Source organism: Rhineura floridana, chromosome 5 (assembly GCF_030035675.1).
Source record: "Rhineura floridana isolate rRhiFlo1 chromosome 5, rRhiFlo1.hap2, whole genome shotgun sequence".
In the NCBI taxonomy this organism is placed as follows: Eukaryota; Metazoa; Chordata; class Lepidosauria; order Squamata; family Rhineuridae; genus Rhineura; species Rhineura floridana.
The window spans coordinates 48,143,451-48,163,229 of NC_084484.1; the positions used below are offsets into that span (position 1 = coordinate 48,143,451).

General features: G+C 41.7%; 1 long non-coding RNA gene across 2 annotated transcripts in view; it reads right to left on the minus strand.

The window, feature by feature from the left end:
- Positions 1-200: 200 nt before the first annotated feature.
- The window catches only part of LOC133385812 (uncharacterized), a 61,349-nt gene continuing 41,770 nt past the window's right edge, over positions 201-19,779 (minus strand). For both annotated transcript variants that reach the window (XR_009762969.1, XR_009762970.1), the window contains one exon: positions 201-559. This is a non-coding gene — a long non-coding RNA (uncharacterized LOC133385812). The remainder of the gene's footprint in view (positions 560-19,779) is intronic.

Below are 19,779 nucleotides of genomic sequence, written 5' to 3' on the forward strand. Positions count from 1 at the left end.
TGTCCCACCTCAAGGCTAACAGATGCCCATACTTGGACACATTTCCATAGAGTCACTGTGCACTGTAGTTCAATGTGTGCCTCTCTCAAGCTATATAGTTTTCTCCTTGACATAGTGTGAGCTAGCAAAGGCATTATTTAGGCTGAGACACATTAGATGTTACATACATATATATGCCCAATGCAAGCTTTATATCCAGTGTATAAATATCCAGCTTGTGTAGAGGCAGCACAGACAACCGTAGTGGGTGTGGAATGGTGGGTGGCACTGGTCCCATTTTATTACTGCACATTTATTTATTATATTATATCCCACCTTTCAGTATATAAATCCTATCAAGGTGGCTTACAAGTAATATTAGTTACATATTTCAAAAACCTAATACAAATATTAGCACATCAAAACACACATCAGGGTCCTTCCCACAAGATGACTGAGCCTGTGGAGGGGGGGAAAGAAAGAGTTCCGCTCAAGCAGGCACTGAGGTGGTCTTCAACTGCCACCTCCTCTGTCCCCAAATTGTTCTCATGGAGCAGTTGACAGCAGATCACTCTGTTTTCTGCAAGAAGCATGGAAGATGTTGGCACTCCTAAAACTATGAAGACTCATCCAAACTGGCCCTCAAACCAGAGATAAAGAATGTAAAGGTTTTCTGCAACCTTATCTATTACTTTCACTTATTTTCTCTTTCCTTATTTTATGAACTTCATTAACATCTGAAAAACTCATCAGTTATCTTACATAACTCTTCTCTCACTTTGTGCACAAACATACATAACAAATTCTAAACAACTGAGATGATTTTATACATGCCCTAAACCTTTAATTAGTAGTTCAAAAGACATCAGAAGGATCTCTTCCATATAATGATCTCCAATTAAAGTGTTAGATTTATTTGTTCTTCAAATCCCGAAATGCAACCTGATGTTTATTTTGGCAATTTGTCGTAAATCCTCAAAATAACCAGCCCCTGGAATGTGCTGAATGCCACTATAGCAAGATGTTTAACCATGTCCAAATGCTCTTGGCTACAGTGAGTAGATCAAATTGATCAGTTTCCTCTATATGCCTTGTTTTATCTATGGTAAGTAGATTTGAGCTACTCTGATCTCCAGTGTAATATAACAAGGAAATGTCAAAGGTTTAGGAGGAGATAAGTGGTTGGGACTCAGAGATTGGCTTCTAATGCATACACCATCAGGCTACTATTTTGGAGGTGGGGCACAATAAATTTCTCACTTTCTACAAATCTATCCCACAATGCAAAGCAGATTCAGCTTTAAAACGTGCAAGCATAATCCCATTAGTTTTATTCAGAGAATCAGAATTGGTGTAAATCATAACAATATTCAGTCTTTAATTTGCTTACACCAGTAATATGAATCCTCTTCGGCACAGAAGACAATTCTGGAAGTAGGTCACGATACAAAGGGCTCTGGATAACTTGTACATTTAATAGGCACATTGCTAATAATAATACAGATCATTAACAATTTACTAGGGTATGTGTGAGCCCAATGAATGCCAAACTACAACTGGTGGCTATGTAGCACTCATTCTGCAGTATCCTTAATTCTGCAGCTGTTACTGCAGCCCAACACTATTAAAAACAAAAACAAAATTATACAATCTGGGTGCTTAACCCCCCTCTCCCCGGCTGCTTTCACACACGGGGCTTATTGCATCAATTTTGCAGATTAAAACAATAGTGCTTCTGTACCAATTTCTAAAATTCCTTTCACACTGCAGTACCTGTTATGTTAAGGAACTGTGGTTTTTTCAGCCAATACACTGGCATTTAAGTCAAATATATTTCACACTACTGCAACAAATGTCTTGTTTTCATCCCTTACCCATTATACACATGCACACTGAAGTTCCCTCATAATTCACTGTGCGACTTAGTGTCTGGACACAGGGACACCTACACCTAGGCTAGAATATCAATACAATGTTCGCCAGGCAAAAAGAAATAAATTGACACGAGCCTAAAGGGTGGGAATGCATTGCATGTTGAGATGCCTGCAGGGATGGTGGACCATAAGGTGGAATTCTGTCTTCCACCTGCTCAACTTTTAAAGATACAGAAGACCTCTTGGAGGCCAGGCCCAACCTCCAAGAGGTCTTCTGTATCTTTAAAAGTTGTGCAGGGGAAAGGGAGAATTTCACTTTGTGGTTTTTCCCATTACAGGGTTGCGAGAACACCTGCACTTGGCTGACTTTCTCTTCTCCTAAAGCTACAGGATCATTCTCAGGCCCTGAACCTGGCAACCCTATTTGCAAGGCACTTTGAGGGTAGAGTTACTCACCTCCATAGCAATCTTGATGCCCCATTCACATTTACTGTAGTCCCCAGTGAGGTATCCAGTGCAACATATGCTGCAACTTTGAGATCAATTTCAGGTGATGTGACCTGATGATGTGGACAAGGTGCTTGTGACAATGCGACCAACAATGTGTCCTCTCAACCCTTGTCTTTCCTGGCTTATTAAAGCTTACCGAGGGGGTATGACCAAATGGTTCCAGGGTGTGGTCGATGCGTCTTTGCTGAAGGGAGTGGTCCTAGCACCCTGAAAGAGGTGGTGATCCAACCACTCCTGAAAAAGCCCACCCTGGACCAATTGGTTTGCAACAACTACCACCAAGTTGCAAATACCCCTTATTTAGGGAAGGTGATTGAGAGGGTTGTGTCGCAGCAGTTGCAAGTATTCTTGGATTAAACAGATTATTTTTACCCATTCCAATCTGGGTTCAGGCCTGGTTATAAGACTGAATCAACCTTGGTTGCCCTGATGGATTACCTTTATTGGAAGAAGGACAAGGGGAGTGCAACTCTGTTATTCATACTTGATCTCTCAGTGACTTTTGATACCGTTGCCCATGGTATCCTTCTGGGCCGACTTGGTGAGACGGGTATCGGAGGCATTCCAGGGTTGTTTTCAAATAGAATTGGGTGACTGTCTTTCGGTCACCTGGCAGTTGTGCTGTGGGGCAAGGTACCATCTTGTCCCCCAATGCTGTTTAACGTCTACATGAAGCCCTTGGGAGCGGTCACCAGGAGATTTGGGGCAAAGTGTCAGCAGTACGCTGATGATACCCAGCTCTATTTCTCTGTAACATCTGAATCAGGAGAGGTCATGCAAGCTCTGGACTGGTGGCTGGACTCAGTGGTGTCTGGATGAGGGCCAATAAACTGAGTCTGAATCCTAGCGAGATGGAGGCTCTGTGGGTTGGTGGTTCCTAAGTTCAGATAATTGGTCAGTTGCCTTTTTGAATGGGGTTGTACTCCCTCTGAAAGAGCAGGTTTGTAGTCTAGGGGTGCTCCTGGATCCATCTTTGTCGCTAGAAGCCCAGGTAACCTCAGTGGCTAGGAGTGCCTTTTACCAGTAAGACAGCTACAGCCATTTCTGGACTGAGATAGCCTAACTGCTGTTGTCCATGCCCGGTAACTTCCAGGCTGGATTGCTGTAATGAGCTCTATGTGGGACTGTCCTTTAGGTTGATCCAGAAGCTTTAGCTAGTGCAAAATGCTGCAGTGCAACTGCTCACCAGGACAGGGTATCACCAATATGTCACCCCGCTGCTGAAATAATTGCACTGGCTGCCCATTAGCTACCGAGTCGAGTTCAAGGTTCTGGTTTTTGGTGTATAAAGCCCTATACAGCTTGGGACCAGGATACCTGAAAGATCATCTTACTCCTTGTTTAACCAGTAGATCTGCAAGTAAGGGCCTCCTGCAGATACCATCTTATCAGGTGGTCCGTTCCACACAACATAGCAAGTGTGGCGGCATCTACCCTTGGTAATTCCCTCCCCTTCAATATTAGACAGCCACCATTTCTGTTATCTTTTTGGTGCCTATTGAAGAGCTTCCTCTTTCAACAAGCCTTTTAAATAAAGACCTTATCCCAGCGTGCGTTTGTGTTGGACCTGCTTTTTAAGATTTTTTTAAAGCTTTTTTTCAAAAAGATGTTTTTAAAGATGTTTTGTTTTAATATGTTTTTAAATATGATTTGATTTAATGTATCTTAAAGTCTGTTTTTAAGATGTTTTAGAGTGTTTTTTGGTGTTTTGTTTGCTGCCCTGGGCTCCTTCTGGAAGGAAGGGCGGGATATAAATTTAATGAACAAATAAATCAATAAAATGAGCTACTGCAGCTAGCACAAAAGTCCAGTGGTTTTTCTGGTTCCCAAGTTTGCAAACAGATTATTTCTGGAGTCATCTATCATGGAAATGAATGCTAAACCTCAACTAGATTTCCAGAACTAGCTTTTACATTGTGTAAAAGATGAAAGAAAATATATAGATTGCCAGGTAAGAAATCGTTGGAACAACAGAATAAAGTGCAGTGTGAAAGCAGCCTTACACATATATACCTCCACCATCAGTAGCAGCTGTGGTTTGTCACATCACAGAGGGAAACAGATGCAAAGGAGAAATGGAGTGTGTGGAAGGGTTAAGCCCCCACCTCACTGCTGTTTCTCTGCTGCTTCTCATAATGCCTTCTTTGCAACTGTTTCGTGAAACCCAGTTTCCCAGACCAGGGTCTCCTGCAATTATGTATTTCTGGTCAGGTTGTTTTAATGCTTTTACTGTGTTGAGTGACAACGCCACTTGCTTTTATCTTCAGCTGAGGGTCAGATCAAGTCAGTAAAATAGCCCATGCTCAGCACTCCCATTGAAATCAATGGGGCTTAACAACACTTGCATTAGGCTGGATAGTGCCCTCCCAAAATACAACATAATCATGCTGATAAGTTAAACTAGGAGTGGAATAGAAAGATTTACATCCAGCTGTGGAGTCTGAGATAAAAGTCACTTCACTTTCAAACCTTTCAGAAGTTTAGAGCTTTAAAAGGATTTATGGATATTCAATTACATCTGAAAGCCCATTTCCTTTCATTGAGCTGCCTAATTTAAAAATAAAGGGCATATATATTGAGACAGCTGCTTAAAACAAAAATAAGATAGAAAACAATAGGTGCTTGTCCTGATCTTTGTTTAGTTCTGTATGTTTGCAGTTGCAATCTAGCTGGCATAAGGATTCAAAATAAATCCTTTGTCTTGATATATGTATAATCTTATAGAATACACAGGAGAAAGAGAGAGTTTACGATACTCCAAATAAATCCTTCTGTGGTTTAGTGTTGACGGAGAACTATAATATTCAAGCCAGAGCATGTATTTAAGATGAAAAGTCTGGTACCTGGCCTTAAAGTGGTGAAAAGTCAGCAACAAAACTCACTGCCTTTAGGAGTGCAGTATTCCTTCAAATCACAGTTATTGAACTGCTCTGGCAGCAGATTCAATAGAGATGCACACCCAGCTGGTGGCCATCTGCATTAGTGACAACTGCCAGATGGAGAGAGGCATAAAAAATCAAGGATCAAACACTAAATAAAGGGAAATTACTTTGAAAGCAACAGTATCTTACAATTTGAATATCTGACTTTTCTAAATGCTTTCCATGCTCTAATGAGGAAAAAAGAAGGGAGAGGGAGGGGGGAAATGACACTGCCCTGCATTATTAAGGCATAAGCCCTAGTTCTTTCAACACTGCAATAACGTTCCTTTTAGCGAAGTAGATATGTTCCCTCCTGTAGCAGCTTGGCTATGCAGCAAAGTCATCCAAACTGCAGGGCAGGCTCAAAAGCATTCTCCAGAAAGTTTATTTTTGGCTGCTAATGGAGACTTCACTTGAAATGCAAATAGCTTCAGAGAGAAAGTTTTCTCAGGGCCAGAGCAGGGAGAAAAGAGTTAAGCTATCCCCTCCCTATTTCCCACAGTCCCAAGGCAGCTCAGACTTCCCTGAGGATGCTATTTACACTACGAAATTCTGCATGTTCTCACACATTTAACATCACATGTAGTTTGTCCCTCAGGTTGTGGGCACACTGGTCCCTTCAAAAACAGAGAGAATGGTTTTTCTGGCTGCATTTTGAAGTAACTCTGCCCTCAGCTGGATACACCTCCCTTCTCCACTGTTGACTTCAGGCGTTTCAGAACTGCCCACAGCAAAGTGTTAAGCCAATCACTGTCTCTGCCTGAGTCTACAGCAAAGTGTTTCCATTGGCCACACCTGGAGGGGCAACAGATTGCTCTACCAATCAGTTGCAAAATCTATCTGAAGCTGATTTTTTTTAAAAAAACGAAAGCTGATCCAACCAGGTTTTAGAGAAAAAGGGGGCATAGTTTGACTGGAGTCTTGTGCCCATTTTCACAAAACAGAGCTGGAGATACACTGGAACCGGCACAACGGTATATGTGTCTCTACCCTTAGTTACTGTAAATCTGAAATGTTTTGGACCATATTTCATTTAGGAAAGGCAGAGACAGTCTTTTGCACACTCATCCTCCCTGTATTTCAGATCTTGCGCGACTACTCTAAAAGAGCAGCAACTGACTGGTTCTGCACAGTGAAAGCCTATTGTGATAACCCAGGCCTGGGAATACTTTTCAGCCTAAGGGCCCCATTCTCTTCTGGGAAACCTTCCAGGGCCCACATGCCAGTAATGGAAGAAGCTAGAGGCAAAAGTGGGTGGAGCAGTTAATGTACACTTTGTACAGTTTGCACAGTATGCTAATTTCTAAACACACAGCCAGCCACCCCTCTATCCTCCCTCCAGGCAAGCAAGACGCATGATCAAAGTGTTCACATTCCAGCCAGGCAAAACTGCTTGGGGTGCAAAGCAGGGCCAACGAGGCTTATGGCTGGTGAGAAGGGATATATGTAGGGACAGGTTTGAAGTTCACATAAGGGCACCTGGAGGGCTGCATGCTGCCCCCACACTGGAATTTTCCTAGCCCTATTATAAACTGTTTTAATAGGCCTACATACTAGGTGTTAGTATTATTGCTCACAAAAGAAAGTGACTGTTTAATCTGTATTGATAACCCTGGTAAACACTTCCCTGATGGAAGGAAGGCCTGTAAGAAAATATAAATAAATAAGTAAAGTCTGTGTAGCAAAATACATCTCCAGAATAACCCCCATAATTGCACCACCACCCCCAATCCAACTATACAGAAATTAACTATCCCTGGTCTTGAGGAATAAATATAAATAGGAAAGGCAGAAATCCTGTCTGTAATGAGAAGTATAATAGGCCATCAATTTTTTGAAAACCCATGAGGGTTTGCTGCAGACCCACATGATCATGGCTTGGCTCTGTTCATCAATGGGGAAAAGACCTAGTGCAGCCTTGGCCAGATGTGTGGGACTATGACTTCCATCAGCCCTAGCTTGATGGGAGTTGTAGACTAAAATGTTTGAAGGGCACCAGATTGGTGAATGCTGGGCTAGTCCTTCAGAAACGTAGCCAAGGGCTACATACTTCCAAAATTCAGTTAACTGATCTTTTTAGAAATCAGTTGGAGGGATCTTCTTCAAAAAGAAAGAAAGTGGTCAAGAGTAGCAGAACAATAGTTCAGAAAGAGACAGTTGTGAGGCTGACTCTAAATAATTTCTTTAAGTGCATTCTGTAAAAACCTCTAAATCCTTCTTCCCAAGAAATCTAAGGCAAATTAATAGCATCTTTCCACCGTTACACTGTTTGGTATGTGCTTAAGAGTGTTTAAATATGCATATGTATTAAATGTATATCCCACCCTTCCTCTCAGAAGGAGCCCACATAAAATGGTAAAATGTGATTTTTAACAAAACAGGTGTTTGAGAACATATAGCATTCAGATATCATGAATCAGGATTAGGCTCTATGGCGTCTACGTTGAGTATATTCTCTGCGGTAAACCTGTCTCTGTCTCTGTGGAATGGTCATGAGACTTGGGTTTTTTATCTTATTGGAAACAAACCATTTTGTTTTATGTAAGAAGGCTTACTATGAGCAAGCCTGAGAAGTCTTATTTTTAATGCAACTAAGACACATTTTCTCGTACAACATTTCCATCTCTCTTCCTTTAAAAAGCACATGTACACTTGTACAATCATGGCACTGCAGTTGTGCCACCAGCAGCGGATGTAAGTTGTCAGTGACTGTGATTCCTTCTGTACAACATCATTTTCCGAAGAACAATTGCTATCTATCAGTCAGGTTGGGCAGAGTCAATAACTCCTCTCTGGGACAGGGATAGCTTGCCATGCTCTATTAGAGATTCTACTGCCTACTCAAGTGGGTTTTATTTCCTCAAAGAATTTCAATTAGCTTCTGAAGAACGGGGAGCTGATGAAGCTTCCATGAAGCATCAGCTAAGGGGGCAATTTTCAGGTAGCCAACAGCTAAGAGGCAATTTTCATCCTATTATATTGTGTTCTGCAGGAGACAGATTGAACCAGTGAGCAGCTGAATGTGTTAGCAGTAGATTCTGAGGTGGCCTCATCAGTTGCTGCAGAATTTAAACCTTCACTTTGATTTTTAAAAAATGAATGAAAGAAATTGCATTGTAAGGACATTTCTTTGTGAAGAAAACCTGTCACTGAAGGCAATGCCTGCTATCTCAAATCACTTGCACCAGAAGAATTCTGCTGACATTAACAGCCCCACTAAAGATAGACATAATTTGAGGATTGTAGCTAAAGTCAGAAAATGTAAAGATGGGAAAATCATATCAGAACCTCAAGCATGTTTCTTGAAAAAAGGGCTCTGTGGATTCTGATGAACATCTGAAAAACAGCAAGTATTTAGATTTTTCTTATTGTAGGAAAAAACAGCTTATGTGATACTCATGTGATTAAGGCTCTTTTTTGTTTTAGTAAGATGCAGAACAGACTTGAGAAACTTTGTATGCCTCTCTCTCCCTCTCCCTCTGTTGAACTAAATATTCATATTAAAGGCCACAGCATATTGAAAAAATGTTAGTAAATTTAAGATTTTTAAAAATGGATTATGTATTGACTTACACCAGGGATGAGGAACCTGTCTTCCAGATGTTGTTGGACTCCAACTCCCATTAGCTCCAGACAGCAAACTGGCAGTCTGGGATGCTGGGAGTTGGGGTCCAACAACATCTGGAGGTTCCCCATCACACTACTATGACTCCCCATACTTTTGCTTAGTCACCTCACAGCTCTGGTACCCTTTGGCAGGAAAGTCTACTCAGTGCGCATCCAGCTATATGGCCCTAGCATTAGGCAGAGGGAGACAGCTTCTTTAGGTGACAGATGGCAGCAACGAGATATTGAGGACAGAATTGTGTGTGCCGTTCCACATGCCCTGCGCCCCTTAAATTTGCCTGTTGCCTTCAGGTGAGGTGGCAAATAGTGCCCCATCAACAGTGGTGAAATAAGATTCGACTGCCAACCCAGTCAGCTTTTGCATGTGGAATGTGTATTGGGGAGGGGGTGGTGTTTTGCCATCTTGTCCTTCTGCTCAAGCAGCAAGTTGTCTTGGGGCCCTGGTTGTCCACTACTATGATGCCATTGTAATTCACCCACCAACTTTCCTTTCATGCCAGCTGCACTATACAGGACTCTTCTTCCGTATTACAGCAATATGTGGGGGAAAGGAGGCAGAGAGCAATCTATAATCTGCTTTCCTAGTTTTCTGTATAATATCTATTGTTGGGTAAGAATTTACAAAATAATTCTGATCAGCAATGGATTGCACCATCATACTGCATTCTGTGTTGCCTCCCCTTGACAATGGAGGTTTTCATATGATGCAATGACATCATCATCTTGACTGGCCAGTTTCCTGTATTATCTCAACTGCCAGCTGTCTGTGGATTCCCGGGAAGCCTTATTTGCCCTAGAGCAAAAAAAGGGGGGGATGGCAGTTGTTCAGAGCTGGACTCCAGTGTGAAGTGAGGTCAGCTGACCTAATCTCATTTCTGAGTATTGAAAGCTAAGGCTCTGAGACATCTGAAGCTACCTGGTAGGGTTCCCGTTCTGGGCTCCAGTAATACTCAAGGGGAAACAGAATGAGACAATAGTGGCTGACATGTTGGGGCCACCCTCCTGACACTGGTGTCACTGCAGTTTACCTGGACAACTGGGGTGTGGCAAGACAGTTTGGGGCTGTGTGGATGCACGGGTGGAGCCTATCCGGCACTCTCACTGGTGCATCTGCATAGCCACAACCTGACAACTGTCCCCATCTTGCCCTATCTAGGTAATCTATAGCTAGTGGTGGCTTGTGTCCATTGAAACTGGTAGGTTGGAAGGCCGGGGGTGTGGCAACAGTAGGTGGAGCATGGGCCAAGGACAGGTGGAGCCAACTAATTCTAGTTTTGTCCTCATCGTCCTCGCTGCTGAGTTCTATAAGGGCAACAAAGACTAAGGAGGAGGAAGTTGACAGGCAGGGCCATCCTCTGATTGGTGATCAGTAAGAAGACAGGCGGGAGGGTATCTAAGGGCAGACTGAGGTTGGTGGGGCATTGTCCCAGTCGCCCTAATGGACCAGCCTCCGCTGTCTGTAGCAATGCCAGTGTTAGGAGGGTGGCTTCACCATTCTGCTCCAGCACACTAGCCACTTCCAGAAAGAGATATTTCTACTGCCTGCCACATTGCTGCAAAGTCACAATAACACCACCAAAGCTTAGATATAACAACAGTGATACTGTATTCCCCGACTGATATTTCTGCATCTCAGACCATGTTCATTTATTATTTTGACTATGATGCCACATTATATAATTTGCTTATCTCAGAAAAAGAAATAGGTTTCACACTGTGTCACGCTTAACTTCGTTCACGGATTATAGGAACAACATCTCCAGTTAAGTTTAACAAAAATCAACAACAACCACAGCTGTGCAAAAAAGTGACCCACTCATCTCAAATCGGCAGTGCTCAAATGGTCTCACAATTTCAGTGGGCAGGCTTGACCCTGTCATTTCACAGGAGGCTTTCAGCCCAGCTGTGTTCCAATATAAATTTAGCTGTCTTGCCAAACTTGCCATCAACACAGTCTTCTCAGGTCCCCATTATATCTCTTAACCAATTTGAACAGAAGCTGTAAGAACATTACGAGCATGCTTGCTATTTCCAGGAAAGCTGATGACTCATTATGATCTAAACTGCAGGATGATGGTTCTACTTTTGCTTCCTAAGCCAAGAGCAAGAAGCTTTGGGTTTCATTTCCCCAAAAGACTAAGCCTGACTTTTGAGCTCCCCTATTTCTTTTCTAATAGCAGCAGGATTCTCATCTTCTAGCATTGCAGACAGGCAATTTTTACAGATTACGTGAAACTGATTTGTAATGTACACAGACTTGAACACAGACACTTTCCTGGTTGATTTGGTGGATACGAATTGCCTCCAGGTGACAAGGCATGGGAGCTTCACAAAAGTTTACTGTCTCTTTTTTAAGGCCACAAATGATACAGATAGGTATGTGGGGTATTATTACATTCATATTCCAGTCTTCATCCAAAGAGCTCGGGGTGGTAGACATGGATGGGGCTATTTTCTTACATCCTCAGAACAACCCCGTGAGATAGGTTAGGCTGGGAGGAAATGACTGGTCCCAGGCCAACCAGAGAACAGTATGGCTCAAAGCAGGGATTCAAACTTAGAACTCCCCAACCTAAGTCCAACATTCTAACCACTTTCTTATAGTAGGTTAGTATTGACTAGTAAATATTTCATGGCTTTTGTGCATTTTTTCTCAAGTCCGCATTAGCCAACTTTTGTGATAGATCAAATGATGCCAAATTGTATCATAATAGCCATCATAAATTAGAAAAATAAATAACTCAAGCCTTTTCCACCAAGTGCAACCAAAGGACAGTGCCTAGAAACACTTGATGCACTGTTGATTGATTTATCACATTTATCTTCCATCTTTCCTTCAGTCAGCTGCAATGCAGATGGACATATTCCAGTTTATGCTCAACACTACGAGGTAGGTAGCTTAGCTGGAGATGCCCTGATTTGCCCATGGCCACAAAGTATGATTCATGGCTATATGAGATTTGAACTTGGGTCTCTAACAGGAGTGTAGTCATCTGGGGTCTTGGGGGGTCTTAGACTCTTTATTTGTTTGGGAGCAGGGTCCTAGCAGGGTCCCTATGTCTCCAGCATCCTGTGAGCCAATCAGCATGAAAAGTGAGTGTGTTAGCCACTGAGAATAGTCTTCTACCATGTTTCCTTGTACTTTCCTGCTGATTGGAGCCAATCAGAGTGAAGGGAGGTGAGTCAGCCACTGAGAAGATTCTTCTCAGTAGCTAACACTCTCTCATTTCATGCTTATTAGCTCCTAGGGATGTCTGTTGTCGTGGGAGAAGGCATTAACAAGGATGTTATTCTTAACCTGGCAGAATAAGAATGAAAATGGGGATGGGTGTGTGGCTGTGACTAACATGAAGGGACCCTGCAGCTCTGAATATGCCACTACACTATTGGTCTCTAATCCACACCAGCTTTCAAGTTTGTCACCTGAAAAATCTGACTCAATTATATGATACGTCCTCCATGGAACAGCTGAACTATAATGGACATTATTGTTCATTTTATTGATTACATTTGCATCCCACTACAAGTAAAATCCATTCAGCTTTGCCCTCACAATAATCTTATGAGGTTGGTGGGCTGGGTTATTTATTTTATTGAAAACCCTTTCTACCCTCCCAGTGTTACCAATGTTCTAGACATCTCAGGCTGGGAGACATGGAGAACAACTTACCCAAGACCACCCAGTGAGCATCAGGGTCAGGATGGGGAGTTACCCTTTTCATACATTTAATACAAATATAGCAACTGTACAATAACTGTGGTTCGACATATGATGAACGTGATGGTGCAAATCAGCTATAAGATGACAAAAACAAACAAAAACAGCTTCTTATGCCAATGCTCATTCCTGGCCTAGATCCCAGAAGAGCCAGATCAAGGGAAGAAGTACCAGTGAGGACCCATGGGGGAAGGTCAGTAGGGAAGCAAAATCTCTTCAACAGCCACATTCATCTGGTAAGCCATAAACCAGGGGTAGAGAAACTTTTCATCATGAGAGCCACATTACCTCTTGGGCAATCCTCCTAGGGCCACGTGCTACTGATGTGTATGACCAGTGGCAAAAATGGGCGGAGCTGGAGACAAAAATGGGTGGACCAATGAATGTGATCATTAATCTCTGTACAGTAGGCTGCATTCCAGACACATTTCTCCATCCCAGTAAGCAAGAGACATTATCACAGTTCAAGGCCATATTCCATCCAGGCATAAGCACTTGCGGAGGGTGTGTAGTAGAGCCAGTGAGGGGTATGGGCTGGGAGAGTTCCAAAAGCCAGAAAGAGGTTCCCAGGACTGAGACTTCTCACCACTGCTATAAACCATGGCTAACCATGAACAAGCAGTGTATTCGTTCACATTGGGTTAGTCCCATTTAATTCTTCCCTTTATCAAACCAGGAGCAACAAACCATGATTCTTGGCTTTGTGTGACATGTAAACCAACACTCATTGTTTGTTTCTCCCAAATAAACCATGATTGCTATGCCAAGAGCAAAGCTTGGTTTAACATAACAATTTGTTTGGAGAGAAACAAACCATAAACATTGGTTCGCATATGCTAAGCCATGGTTTGTTGCCCTTAGTTTGACAAAGGGAAAAATGAAATGGGACCAATCCAGCATTGCACACTAGCATGCTGTTCATTAACAATAAAACATGATTTATGGCCTACCATTGAGATCCAGCATTTAAAATAAATTCACTAATAGGCAAAAACCCTTGCGGTTTAAGAATGTACCTATAGCCCACATATATTTCTATCAAACTTTAAAAAGCAGGGAAATTGGGCAGCTATAGTGAATGCACCAGGGGAGCAGGAGACCTGAACTCCTCTCTGAGATATTGGACTGCCCTAGAAATTTGTCAGAATGCAAACACAATTTGGGTTGGTCTTTCACAGTCCAATCCACTTGCTGTGTAGCTTGCAAGAATTTGGTAAATATATATATATATATATTTGAAATAAATAAAATATGAGTATTATACCATTTTAACTGTTATGGCTTCCCCCCCCCAGATAATTCTGGGGATTGCACTTTGGTGTGGTGCTGATAATTCTGTGTCAGAGATCTCTAGCATTCTACCCCTTGCAGAAGGGGTGTGGAATGTTTTTACAGCCCAAAGGTTGCATCCACTCACAGGCAACCTTCCAAGGACTGCAACCGGGGGGGGGGCAGAGGCAAAACTGGGCAGGACACAGGATGTGAGACTTTCCAGTGTACAACCACGCAAAAGTTAAAGATTTATACAAGTACACACCCATGAATTAACACAGTCCAAGGACACATTTCAGCCCGACAAAAGCACTTGAGCACAAAGAGCAGGGTCAATGAGGAGTGTGGCCTGAGGATAATGGTTTGACCAGGAAGGGGAGTTGTTCTAGGGCGAGTCTCAAGGGCCACATAGAAAGGCCTGGACAGCCCCATTTGGGCTCAAGGCCAGAGGTATCCCATCCCACTATACAGAAATATAATTATCTGAGTCCCCAGTGTTAAGGGAATAGCTGTTAATCTGTAGAACGGCTATACCCCATTCTTGAAGAGAATGCTATAGCCATAGACAGAATTGTTAAGGCTCTGTCCTGTGAAAATAGATGGCGTGGTTACTGCTTTCGGGATGAATCAACCCAGAAATAAGGTGACAAGGTGACATACTAAAAGTAATGTATTGCTCTTTAGTTTGAGTAACCTAAAGAAAAATAAATACATAAATTAATAAATTTATAACTCAGGTCTTGCTTTGTTTTCCTCTGGAGAACAAAGCAACATTAACCAAATCTGATTGGCAAAATATTCTTATCTTCCTTGGGGAAAGCAACGCTTCCTCTGTAAACTGCCCATACTGCATTACTAATAATGGTATACTACTTCAAACAAATTACAAAGTAATCTCAGTATTCCTAACAACGTTATACTAAATAATAACTCCCCACAGGCCAATCTGCATACAAAATGTAACATTTAAAGCCAACGTACAATTAACAGTTTATTATGGAACTCTGTGGATTGTAATTTACTGGAACAAATTTATACTTGCTGCAAGGATTTCTAATTCATGAAAAATTACCTAGTTAGAGCTGTTGTCATAACCAACCAACTTGTATAAAATTGATGGGCACCTTATGCACAATCTGATGCTAAGAGTACTAAATGATAGAAGGGGAAGAAGAAAAGCCTTTTTGAAACAACACCAGGGCTAGTAATCATGAAAAATAATGAGTCATTTTAAGTTGGAATATTTTCCCCAGTGGTGTGACGTGATAACTTAACTAAGCATGTCAGCAGTTTATAATATTAGGATACAGAGAGGAAAACAAGAGGAGGGAGAAAAGCTCAAAACATTAATAAAAGAAAGAAAGTTGCAAAGATGAGAAAAGTATATTTAGAAATAGACAGACACACAGCTACATATCTGTAATAAAAATTTCCATATGGATCCCACTCTTCCTTCCAAGGAGCTTAGGGGAACATGCATAGGGGCTTTCTCATTTTATCCTCACACCAACCCTGTAAGGGAGGTTAAGCTTAAAAGTAGTGACTTGTCTAAGGCCACCCAGCAAGCTTTATGACTAAAAAAAGAATTTAAACCTGACCTTTCTGAATTTAACTAAATACTCTATCCACTGCAGCACAGTGCCTCTCAGGAGAAACAAAAGAGAACAGCATCAGATTTGCATCCAGCAACTATAGCAAATCAGATAATAGTAATGAAAGCTGTCAATTCTGAAAATGTACACCATTAATTTTCATGGTTTTTTATCATCCATTATGTGTTTGTCTTTTAACTATGTCTGTAAAACCTGGATTTAAGGAATAGAGTGGTAAGGAATGATTTTCTCTACTCAAGCTTCTAAACTCTCACACAGACATGTGTAGAGAACATTTTCCTCATCATTTAAACCTACACAAACAGGCACACATACTTTTACACACAGAGCTGGCCCTACCATTAGGCAGACCTGCCTCAGGTGTTAAATGGCAGGGGTAGATGGACAATGGCAGCCACCACCACCCCTGCCATTCCTCCTGGGCTCCCACCACCGCCATTTTCCTCTGTTGAAGGACACATGAAGGCAAGGCTGTGGATGCCCTCTAAGTGGGCCTGCTGCCCTCAGGTTCAGTCAAGGATGCTGTCCCATAAACAGCTTCCCATCACCAGGTAAAACTCAACTATCAGTCCAGTCAGCTTCTTCCAAGGTGGGGTGGGATGTGTGGGAAGCCAACTTGTCCTTTGCCTTGGGCAACAAAATGTCTTGTGCTGGACTTGCCTCCATGTCTCAGATACAAAGGTGTGGCTTCTAGATAGGGTTGATATTCCCATTCTCCCATTCTTATTTTTAGAAAAAGTCACTGGAAAAAAGCACCCAAAACACAAGAGCATTTCTCTTTCTCTCTGTCTCCATCTCCCCCACCCCAGTCTGTATATATCAGATTGCATGCCTTGACCATTACAAAATGATCTCCATGTATAGGCTTTGTGGTTCTAATAACTGCTTAAGCCTGATACATGTCTATCCTTACTGACTGGATAAATGTTACTGATTGCAAACTCAGATTTAGGTCATTGGTAAATTTGGAATACGCAAGAAGGTAGCCCTGGCAGCAGTACAAAATGTGGTAATCAACCCAGAAGGCATAATAAATTCCCACACAAAACAGAAGTGTACAGTTCACACCTTTGGCTCATCTTCCAGTGAAAAGGGTGGATGGTACGTGTACAAACCTGCATCACACTTACTGGGCAATTCCAGACAGACAACGCCAGCCCTGGCATAATGCAGCAGACAGCGCTCTTAGCAACTCAGACAAGAGCAGAGATTCTCAAATTGTTACACACCAGCAAGCACATTACAGGACTGGGGAGACTGTATGCCCTTCCTAGCAAGATCTAAGACAAACAAGAGAATTGGTTCAGATGACTGAGTTCATAATCTATGTATGACCACCCTGAGGACAAGAAAATAGAGGCATCAGATACGTAAAGTTTCCCAAAGCACACCCGTACACTATGAAGCAAAAATAGGGAAACTGGGGCTGGGACAACTGGAATAGTATCTTCTGTCATACTCAACAAGAGATTTGTGAGAGTCTTGAGGAAGAAACAGTCAGGTGCAGCTTCCACGCTGGGCCCACTCCAGGTTTTAGTGCCCCAGTCAAGAAAGCCTCAGGCAACATGCAGCAGAGAGAAGGGACTCAAGTATCAAGTGAAGATCCCTGCTTACTAATACCAATACTAATATTAATAATAAATGTATTGGCCACCTTCACCAGCAGGTCCCAGGGTAAGTTACAATAGTTTAAAATTCAATATTTAAAACAACTAAAACAAATTCCAGAAATAGGGTGGGTCTTGGAAACACACTTCTCTGGTGTCTAAGGCCAAGGTCTTCAGCATTCACCAAAAGCTGTACAATGAAGGTGCGAGACACACCTCTACGAAGAGGGAATTCCACCACTTAAGGGCTGCCTCTTAGGATGCCCTCTCCTGGGCTACCACCACTACCCTGAACTTCTGAGGGTGGTGGGATAACCAAGAGCCCGCCCCCCAGCTGATCTTAACATCCAAGAAGGTCTGCTCTGGATCCAATGGGGGGAAAGACACAATCCCCTTGTTTGTATGGGTGAACTCCAGGAAGGTGGCCAGGTTTCTTGGAAATATATGCTCTGGGAATCCTTCTCATCTCTTCGTTCCTCTTGGACGCCCTCAGTATTGTCAGATTACCTCTGAAAGAGGACTAGCATTTAGGACTGGGAAAGCGTGCACCAGCTCAAGCATGATCAACACGAAATGGCTCGGGGTTTGAAAAAGAGCTTGCCATCATCTCTAGCAAGTGTTCCTCCCTCTTATCAGCATGTTTGCAGTTGTTGGATTTTCACCCATTTTTGGATATTCACAGCCTATTCCTTCCAAAACAGATAGCAACAACGACATCACTACATCAGGTGGACAAATGTTGCACAGTTCCTTTCATCTGTTTTTGTTACTCCACCTTTACTGAGGCTTTTTATCTTTCTTTTTTTTTAAAGTGATTATAGGCATGTCAGTTTATTCACTGGTTTTCACAGAAGGCACCACTTTCAATTTTTATATGACTTTGTATGTATGCATGCCTACATAGACTTATCTTCCAAAGTTTTTCATTCCTCTTTTAATTATTTTTACAGAGTCCAACCTATGTAATAAATAAATAAGCACTTTTTTTTGCATAACTCAGCCCTCATGTCAATGTGTGATTTATGAATGCTGCCCATTTTCTGTCTCTTTATATGCTAGCACAGTTGCACAGGACCACTAGTTAATTAACTATGGAAATATTTCATTATAGATAAGTGATTATAAATAAGCCTTTCACACATTGAAAGCTGCAGACAACAGTTAATGCTGCCATTATGTGTCATGCACTAGTTTAATAAGGCTTCAATCCCAAAACATTTACAAGGGAACCATTGAACAGTGACTTACTTCTGAGTAAATATACATACAATTGCACTTCCTAATGCAATGTGTTGTTTTCTGTTCTCCTGGCCAAGTACAAGGAACAAAACAGTGTGCTGATGTAACTCAAAACAGGAAGAAATACTGGTTGAAATACATTTTCCCTACCAAGGATAGCTTTGAAGAAGCAGCTTCAATAGAAAGAGGCCAACCTTCACCAAACCAGCAGTATCCAGATGTTTTGGTCTATCTCCCATGCTGGCTGGGGCTGATTGAATGTGTAGTCCAAAACATCTGGAGGGCACCAGGTTGGCAATCTTTATTTATTATAAAGATGAACGTAAGTATTTTCTTTAACGCCCCCCTTTCATTGCTTGACAGGCAAATAAAGAAGACCAGGTGAATAGTACAACAATTAGCATTCACAGAGTCATAAATAGCATTGCATTACACCACTTGTATAACCATACAACTAATAACTGTATCAGCCCAGGTATATTCAGAGGTCAGCATCCATGTTCTTCTTTATAAGCATATGTAATAAAAACAGCACCACACAGCATTAAAAATGCCTCCTATCATTTGTTCTCTATTCTACTGCTACATTTTTAGCCAGTTTTTCCGCCATTAGTGCAACATTTCAAACTTGTTGGTACCAGTCTTTAACACTGTGCATACCCAATGTTCTCCAATGCTTTGCAATCATGAGTCTGGCTGCCACAAATTAAAAGGTTAGTAAATCCCATGAAGCAAGCCCTCTGCTTTGCTTTCATAACAGACAATAAGGCTTGCTTGGTTTGCTATGGGACTGCTTAACTTGTTATTTCACCTACATTATTTCTTTGAAGCCTTTCAGCTCAAATTTCTGTACGGCCTCACATCATCACCGCATATGAAAGTAGGTACCTGTTTTCTCCTCACACACCTCTCTATCATCTTGGACAAGCAGAGTTGTACATTTTGCTTAAGATCTGAGGAGACAGCTATCATCTACATACCGCCTTCAAGGTATTTTATGTCAGCCTTAAATGTATTGCAAGTTTGCAACAATATTAATTTCATTTCAGAAATGCCTCTCATGCCTTTCATATTTTCCACCCGGTGAAGATCTCTCCTCTCTCCGAAAAGAATACTCAATAAATAGATTATGTTTAAAAGCACAAACCCTGGACAGTTTCAAAACTTGAGTGCATGCACAGGAAACATTGATTTCAACAAGTAGGTGTGATGAAATTTGTTTTATGTTATGTATTTTATTTCACATTTATTTATTTATTTGTACCTTGCTTTTCATACTGGTTTTTCAAAATGGCTTACACTAATAAGTGTCTGTGTCTGTATTGGAATTGCTTTTTAATATGTTTTAAAGCTGTTTTTAAAAATATGTTTTTAAAGATTTTTTTTAAAAAGATGCTTTTAAAGATGTTTTGCTTTAAT